Source organism: Dromaius novaehollandiae, chromosome 23 (genome assembly GCF_036370855.1).
Source record: "Dromaius novaehollandiae isolate bDroNov1 chromosome 23, bDroNov1.hap1, whole genome shotgun sequence".
Lineage (NCBI taxonomy): Eukaryota > Metazoa > Chordata > Aves > Casuariiformes > Dromaiidae > Dromaius > Dromaius novaehollandiae.
In genome coordinates this window covers 6633798-6639797 of record NC_088120.1, presented here as the reverse complement: position 1 = coordinate 6639797, position 6000 = coordinate 6633798, and the positions used below count along the sequence as shown (strand labels likewise).

General features: G+C 68.1%; 1 protein-coding gene across 1 annotated transcript in view; it reads left to right on the top strand.

Moving 5' to 3' along the window:
- The first annotated feature begins 1799 nt into the window (after positions 1–1799).
- EPB41 (erythrocyte membrane protein band 4.1) overlaps positions 1800–6000 on the top strand; it is an 88297-nt gene continuing 84096 nt past the window's right edge. Inside the window, exon 1 of the mRNA XM_064524965.1 lies at positions 1800–1877. The gene's annotated coding sequence lies outside the window, so the exon portion shown is untranslated. The remainder of the gene's footprint in view (positions 1878–6000) is intronic.

Genomic DNA, 6000 nt, shown 5'->3' with positions numbered 1-6000 from the left:
TCCCTGCCAGCATCCCTCTGTGCAAGGCTCCCGTGCGGCCTCGCGGGATGCGGGTGCTGGGGGAGGCGAGGGCGGTGAGGGGCAGGGAGGCCGGGGACACAGTGACAAGCACCAGGGCAAGTGGAGCTGTGGGATCCAGCGTTTCCAAGCCGCAGGCTCGTTGCCAGCCAGCGTCAGTGATGCTGGAGGTGCTGGATGGAGAAGCAGAGAGCGGGTAAAGGTGGGATGCTGCATCCCTTCCCAGCCTTGCCCCTTACGGGGCCTACGGCCATCGTTCCTCCAAACGATTTTTCATTTCCAGCCTTTCCGCAGCGGCAGCGGGCTGCTGGGAGCGATGCCCTGACCCTCTGCCAAGCCCACAGCTGGGTGCGGAGCGCGGGGTGGTCCCGTGGGGTCCTGTTCCCCCTGGGTGCTGTGGGGCTGGTGTTGGTGTCTCTTCGGGCTGCCCTTCACCACCTCTGCCTCCTCCCGAACCCCTGGAGTCCTTAATACCCGGTTAAAAATAACCCCGCGAGCAGATGTGAGCAGAAATCGGTGAGAACAGGGCCAGAACAGGGGCTTTGCGGCGGCTTAACGGCTTAGGGCTTCGTCGCGGTACCCGGAGGTTCCCCGCGTGCCTGCGGAGCAAGGGCAGGGCTGGGGCAGGCTGCTCCCTCCCTCCTGCCGCGGAAAGGCTCCGGGGTCCCGGGGAGGGCAGGGGGGACGGGGGACGGGGGAGGAGCCTTCCGGAGGACCCCGTCGCCGTATGGAGCTGGGCTCCTCGTTCCCGCTGGGTAGAGGGGCCTTACTGGGAGCACTGGGCGCGCTGGAGCCGTAGCACCGGGCGGCGGAGGGACGCGGGGGCCCCGGCCGGTGCCCCTTGGACCCGAGCGGTGGCCGCTGGGTGGCACCAGCCTCCTCCCGGGGGAGGCACCGGGGCCCGGTGCCAGCGGGGAGGCCGCGTCCCGGCACCGGGGGCCGCTCCCCCCTTATCGGCCGGGCGAAGGCTGCCTGCGGCGCCGCGATAGCCCAGGCGTGTCCCCACGGCCCGGCCACCGGCACGAGGTGCCCCAGGACAGGCCTTGCCGCGCCGGTGGCCTCTGCGGGGTGGCAGGAGGCCGCGGTCCCAGCCCCGCTAAGAAAAGACCACTAAAAACCAGCGGGGAAAAGAAGAATATTCCTCCGCGGAGGACGCGAGCGCGCGTGTCCCGAGCGGCCTCCCTGCGCCGGTGCCCCGGGCCGTGTCGGAGCCGCGCGCCCAGCCCTGCCGTGACTCAGCTCCCGGCGCGGCTGCTGCGCGGCGCTGATAAGGCTGGAGGTCGCGCCGGTGGCAGCAGCTAAGGAGGGGAAAGGGCCTGATTTTGGGGAAGGAGCAAAATGCAACTTGTCAGCTGGGGGGGAAATCTTTCTTTTTTTCCCCCAAAAACATCGTCTTTCCTGTGGCTGTGCCCCTGGAAGAGCCCAGGATACTTCTGGGCATCTCTGGAGGCGCAGGGGAGCCATGGGGAACCGGCAGGGAGCAGGTGCTCCTTATATGGAGCGCTGACGTCACGACGGCGCTATGACATAAGGAGGGAGCAGCCCGCGCCGTGATGTCACGCACCGCGCGCCACCCCATAGGGTGCCCCCCGCCGGGGATCCCCCGAGCCCCGCCTCCTCCGAGCCCCCGTGACGTCACGCCGCCACCTGCCCGCCCCGCCCACTGCAGCGCCGCGCCGCCGGCCCCGCCCCCCCCCCCCCCCCCCCCGCGCGGCCCGCTGACGGGCGGCGCAGGCAGCCAGTGGGCGCGGCCAGCGGCGCGGGGGGCGGGGCGCGAGCTGACGTCAGAGGGGGCGGGGCCAGCGGTGCAGGTGGAGGGCAGCGCGGAGCGGAGCCGAGCGGGGCCCGGCCCGGCCCGGGTGAGTTGGGGGCTCGGGGGGCCGCAGTGGGGCCAGGCCGGGTGTGGGGCGGGCTGAGGGGGGCAGTGGGGTGCTCTGGGGCTGGGGAGAGCGAGGGGGGCGCTGGGGGTCAGGTGAGGAGTGGGGGGGTTTGGGGTGCTCCGGAATGGGGGGGCCCCAGTGGGGCCAGGCTGCGTGTGGAGGGGGCACAGCGGGGTCAGGTGAGGTGTGGGGCGGGGGGGGTTGGGGACACACGGGGGGCTCTGGGGCCGGGGGATCCTGGGGGTCACCCCGTGGGGTCAGGCTGGGTGTGGGGCAGGGGGGTTATGGGGGATGTGGGGTGCTCCGGGACTGGGGGGGTCCCCCGTGGGGCCAGGCTGGGAGTGGGGGGCGCTGGGGCAGCAGTGGGGCGGCGGGGGGGAGGCCGCTGGGCGCCTTAAGCAGCTGCCTTGGGCTTTTGCAGGGGGGTCTCGAAGCGGGGGCCGCCCGGTGCCGGCCCTCCGCCGGGCGCTGCAGCCCGTGTTCAGCCCCGCGGCCCTGGCGCCCGTTTCCCGGAGGCGGTCGGCGCTTGCAGCTCGCCGGGGCCGCGCGTGAACTCTGCCGTCCTTGGCCCGGGGATTTCGCAGCCGCCGCGCCGTTTCCCCTTCGCCGGCGACGCCGGCCGGGCCCTCCGAGGCCGTCGCCGGAGCCCGGTGTGGCGCCTCCCGGCAGCGCCGGGGGCTCCTCCCTCCCGTCGATACCTGCCCGAGCCCGGATCGATGCCGCCTTCAATCTGGCGGCGTTCAAACTCTTGCGATCGACTTTCCGCGCCGTTTCCCCCGGGCGGTTGCACAAACAGGGTATTTATCTCGCCACATCTCCTTTTAGACGGCGGCGCGTTGTGCTGATGGCGCAACGAGAGCAGCGTGCGGCAGCGCCGAGCGTCCTCGGCCGTTCCTGGAATCTCCTCTCCTCTTCCTGGATGTCGCTGCCGGGCGGCCGGAGCGGCACGTGGGGACCCGGCGGAGCGGCTCGCTGGTTCGCGAAGCGTGCCGAAACGGGGGCTCCTGCCTTCCCCCCCGCCCTGAGGCCGGTTGCGGGCTCTGCGACCGCCATGGTGGCTCCCGCGGGGTCCGAGCCGCTCGCCGGGCTCGCAGGGGACGGTCGCTATCTTTAGGGCCGTGTCGCAACTGGGGGTGTGCCTTGGCTCGGCGCTGCGGGCAGCCGCCTCCTCGCCCGGGGATTGACTTACGCCGAGGCTCGTGTGGGGAAGTGTTTGCGTCTGCGGCGGTTGGCGAGAGCGGGCGTCGCGGGGCCTGTTTGCAGCCCGCTCCGTGCCGGGGGGCTGCAGTGGGGGGTAGCGGGTCTGGCCCCCACGCCAGGGCTGGCGTATCCGTGCTCGGGCGGTGTTTGCAAGCGGCTGGAGCGCCGCTGCTGCCGAGTCTGCTGGCTGGCTTGGCGGGAGGGAGCTGACGTCAAGCGCCGCGCACCCTTCCCTCTGCGCCGGGCTGGGCAAAGGTGTGCGTTGCCGCGGGGCCGCGATTCGGTGAGGTCACGGCCCAGCAGCACCCGGCACTGCTCCGCTGCGGCCTGGTACCAGGCAGGGTGAGCTGGAGTCTACGGCAGGGGAAGGCTGGAGGGGCAAAGAGGCTTCTGCCACCCTGTTTCACGCCTCTGTGTTGCTGGGTGAGGGCAGCTGGGTTGAAGCGTGGGAGCAAGTTAGGGTCTTGCAAGATGCACCCCTCTCCAGCCCTTTGCCGCTCTGTCTCTGCGGGCAGTGTTCAAGGCTTTAAGGGCGGCACGGATGTGGCTGCAGAGCTGGGCTCGGGGATCCTGCCCGCGCAGTCCGGCGGCAGCACCCGCGCTCCCCTCCGTGTCCTCTTTCTGCCGGAGTAACCGGGCTGGTATGTGGGAGAACCTTGGCATCGGTGCCGGAGCTTCACGTAGCATGGGATTGAGGTTCCCTGCTCGGCTTAATCCTTCCTCCGCAGCTTTCGCCCCGCTTGCGCTAAATATGCACGCGGATCACGCAGCTACGCTGTGCCCGTCCCCGAAAAGATGCAGGGACTCGGGAGCAGAGCGAAACTCGCCCCTTGGGCACGGAGGTCTGTGCGGGCTGGCGGCGCAGACACGACGCGGCTCCTCTCTGAGCAGCGGGTGCTTGCTCCGAGCCTGCTTAAGCCCGGGTCTCCCCCGGCGTAGCTCAGCGCTGCCGGTTCTGTGTGTTTCTCCCCGAAAGGGAGGCACGTGCCGCTTCTGCGTGTCGTGATGGTAACGAGGTAGCGACAGCAAACTTGATGCATTGAGCTGCTTTGCCGGGGTTGTGCTGTCGGCGGCGCGGGCCTCCCAGAACGCGCGCCCTCGCCGGTGCGTTGCAGTCCGCCCTTTGGCTTAGGGAAACTTCAGGCCTTCTCGAAAGGGTTCGAACACCCTGCCTTGGCTCGAAAGTGCCTTCTCATCCGCGGCTGTGCGGCTGCGGCGACGCTGGTAGCGCTGCTGCCGCCTCCCGGCGCGCAGCCTGGCCGTCCCGGGAATCGGCTGCGAGCGGCATCTCCCTGCGCCGCCTGTCCCCCCGGCCCCGGCCTTTCCCAGGATCGCTCGGAGGGTAAGCGAAATCTCAGCCTTTCTCGGGGGGGGGGGGACCCTATAGATATTTTAATGAAGCTTTCTCTGAGCTCCGGGAAGCCTGATTCAGAGCTGTTCCCCAGGGAGGAGAGCGGACTGCAGATGGTCCGTACCCCACAGGGCAGATTGCTCCTTTCCGCGTGATTTTAGCAGAGCGACGTGTTCCCCGCTAACCGGGGGAGGACGAGGCGCAAAGATGGGGTGGCTGAAAGTTTGGGGTTAAAACCGGCTCTCAGCTGTGCTGAATGCGGCAGGTCGGCGATGCGGGAGCTCTCCGAAGCGTGATTCAGCACGGGGGCTGGCTTCACCGTCAGCCCGGGGATTGCTCTTCTCCGTGACCTGCCCAGGAGGGATTTTGATGCGTCAGGAGTCCCTTTTAGTGCATTTTTCTTCGTTTAGTGGCTGATGTGAGGCTCTGAGTCAGGCTCCCGGGGAGGTGCTGCAGCCTGCTCCGTGCTTGGCCCGGGGCAGCTCGCTGGTCCGGAGCCCCAGCTGCTGCTGCCGCCCTGGGCAGGGAGCCTGGCGGGTCCCACGGTCGGGGCGCACCGGCTCCGCGGGGCTCGCAGAGGCTGCGTGCTTTCCCCCGCTAGAGGCTGCTGATGGACAGAGCATTTTCTTTCCGCTGCTTGGACTCAGCAGCGGGGTCTTGAGTTTGCAGCACGGCGGTGGCTGTGCGGAGCATCCCGGCCTGCGCTTCCCCCGCGAGCTCTCGCTGCTGAATCACCCTGGGGACGGCAGCCGCCCCCGGCAGCAGGGGCGTCCAGGACGCATCTGCTCTCCTTTCAGGCCCACAATAGATCTCTGCGCTTCATTAGGGCTCAATTAGGCAAACGCATGGGGACTTGGTGTGTGCAGAGCGATTGCCGGGGGCGCGTGGAGTCGGTACCGAGGGTACCAGCGTGGATCCAGGGCGCTTATAGGTTTTTTCCAGCTGGCCGTCTCAGGATGCTGCGTGGGGAGCGAGTTTATCCGCTCCTGTTGTCTCCTAGAGGCTGCGTGTGCAGCGATAACTGCTTCTCCCCTCCGGCATATCCCAACTGGCAGAAAAGCCACGGATTAGTTCAGTGACGGAAGGAATCCTTAACCGCCAGGCATAGCTGCAACGACGGGGTGAAGCTGCCCCGTAGACACAGAGGAGACTGTTCTTCCAGGGCTCGGGCAGGATGGGAGTCTGGAGTCTTGGAAAACAAACCCAGACCCTGGGAAGATGATTAATCGCGTGACAGCGATGGATGAAACAAAAGCTGCTGCTGCATGGTGAGAATTGCAGCCGAAGGTGTCTGAGAGGGAATCAAGCAGCAGGCTGGGATGTTGCACAAGACCCCACTGCCTCCGCTACAGGCGCCGAAGGAAGGGCAGCGCGTGGTGCCAGCTGGCTTCGGCAGCCAAGCAGGCAGCGCGGCTTCCCTTACAATGCCGACCTGCGCTTTACATAATCTGCGACTTGCAAAACAAGCTTCGAGGCCTGGAAAATCCTCCGGCTATTGTTGCTGCTTGGAGTTTGCTGAACTTCCTGGTCTGAGCTCCGGGTCTGGGTTTT